Consider the following 2,500-nt stretch of genomic DNA (forward strand, 5'->3'; position numbering starts at 1 on the left):
GCATAGCTAAATGGCTTGGTGGGGAGTTTTGTGAAAAAATGAAATTCGTGGTTTTTGAGATGTGAGGGTTGGAATGGCCTCCAAATGCCCCCAAATGAATACCATGAAAGTCTTGGTGCACGAAAGTTTTGAGTTGGTTGGGTTTTGCACATGGGCAAGGTTGGCGGTGCACCACGGCATAGCTAAATGGCTTGGTGGGGAGTTTTGTGAAAAAATGAAATTCGTGGTTTTTGAGATGTGAGGGTTGGAAAGGCCTCCAAATGCCCCCAAATGAATACCATGAAATTCTTGGTGCACGAAAGTTTTGAGTTCGGAGGGTTTTGCACATGGCCAATGTTGGCGGTGCACCGCGGCATAGCTAGAAGGCTTGGTGGGGAGTTTTGTGAAAAAATGAAATTCGTGGTTTTTGAGATGTGAGGGTTGGAAAGGCCTCCAAATGTCCCCAAATGAATACCATGAAATTCTTGGTGCACGAAAGTTTTGAGTTCGGAGGGTTTTGCACATGGCCAATGTTGGCGGTGCACCGCGGCATAGCTAGAAGGCTTGGTGGGGAGTTTTGTGAAAAAATGAAATTCGTGGTTTTTGAGATGTGAGGGTTGGAAAGGCCTCCAAATGTCCCCAAATGAGTACTGTAAAAGTGTTGGTGCACAAAAGTTTTGAATTGGATGCATTTTGCACTTGGCCAAGTTGGTCGGTGCACCGCGACTAGATAGCTTGGTGCCAAAATTTGTCAAATTTAAGACCTTGGCCAAACTGAATGAAATTTTGTGGGGAGGTTCCTGATATTGTTTAGTGGTGGACTGGAAAAAATGAGGTCGAAATTCGAAGTCTACATGTGCTTTTCTATTTTTCCCGATTTTACACATACCCGGTAAGTAAAAAAAATAAAAAAAATAGTTCCCCTTGGAGAAAAATTATGAAATTTGGTGAGCAAGGAGATACCATTATTCTACGAATTACTGCAAAAAATCGCATCAAAATTCGAAGTGTAGCCCGAGATATGGACTTATGTCTGCTCAAAAAAAGTGTATCTACTTGTACAATTTTGCCTTTTGCATATTAACCTCTTATAGGGGGGGAGTGCTCCTTGAGCCGGCCAGCTCCACACTGGCAGGTTTTAAAGGGAGCTTGATGAGGCCTCCCCCCTCACGTGGTGCGTGCGTTAGCATGTTTATCATGGCACAACTAGCCTCTTCATAGTTGTTGAGCTTTATTAATACCAACACACGGTCGTCACTGATCGTTGGTTAGCTCGGCAGCTAGTCCCTCGGATATTGTGGAAAGTTATTTTCATGCCTAGCGATGCTTGACCATGCGTCACTTGATGTTTCCATTTGCTTGCTTGCCCATGGTAGGTGGGGGGTGGACCGTCTTGTGGTGTGGTGTCTTGCGAACGTGAGGGTGTGTGAGTTGTAATCGAGATGCACTTGCTGGCTGGCTCCATGCCTTGCGTATCGAACGGTCAAGCATGCATCTCTTCCATTTTCACCCGTTGCCTTGGGTGATATTGGTTGATCAGTCCCTGTGTTGCCTACCCACTAGACGGTACTTCTGTGGTTGCTTCGAATTCTATCTTTCCATCACGAAGAGGTGTTGGAGGATCCTAATGTCACGCACGTGTTCCATCTAGTGAAACATCTCAGTGATGCACGTGTTGTGGCTAGTTCTTTTGGATGCGGTGCATTATATGAACTCGGGTTTACTTTAGCGACCCAGTTAACATAATTCGGTTGTGTCCCTTGATTGAGACGTTGTCCTTGAACTTGTTGTGAGCAATATCGTTCTTCCACAACCCGTCGTCTTGAGTGCGATGGAAGGCAAATAAGATGTGCTTTGGCATGTCATGCACGTACTCGATTGCGGGAAGTGTGAGAAAGTGTTGTTGACAACCCGTGGGAAATGGAATGTGGCAAATCGTGATGAGCTCTTCGTGGATCTGCGAAGAAGACGACCTTTGGGCCTGTTGGAAACGAGGGAGGCGATGTTGAACTGCGAAGAAGATGGACTTTTGGGTTGTTTGAATCAATGGGAGGCCACGCGAGAACTCCGAATACTATGGACTCTTGGGTTGTTGGAAGCAACGGGAGGCCCCGCTAGAACTCCGAATACTACGGACTCTTGGGTTGTTGGAAGCAAGGGGAGGCCCCGCTAGAACTCCGAATACTATGGACTCTTGGGTTGTTGGAAGCAAGGGGAGGTCCCGCTAGAACTCCGAATACTACGGACTCTTGGGTTGTTGGAAGCAAGGGGAGGCCCCGCTAGAACTCCGAATACTATGGACTCTTGGGTTGTTGGAAGCAAGGGGAGGCCCCGCTAGAACTCCGAATACTATGGACTCTTGGGTTGTTGGCAACGACAACTTGGGGGGATGACACTGGAAAAGAGTGAACTAGGCCAAACTGCGAACAAGGCAACTTGGGGGGATGACACTGGAAAAGAGTGAACTAGGCCAAACTGCGAACAAGGCAACTTGGGGGGATGATGCTGGAAAAGAGTGAAC

The sequence above is a fragment of the Vigna unguiculata genome, unplaced genomic scaffold (assembly GCF_037176805.1).
Source record: "Vigna unguiculata cultivar grain cowpea cultivar isolate G323 ecotype 2 unplaced genomic scaffold, ASM3717680v1 ptg000051l_ERROPOS240733, whole genome shotgun sequence".
Taxonomy (NCBI): domain Eukaryota; kingdom Viridiplantae; phylum Streptophyta; class Magnoliopsida; order Fabales; family Fabaceae; genus Vigna; species Vigna unguiculata.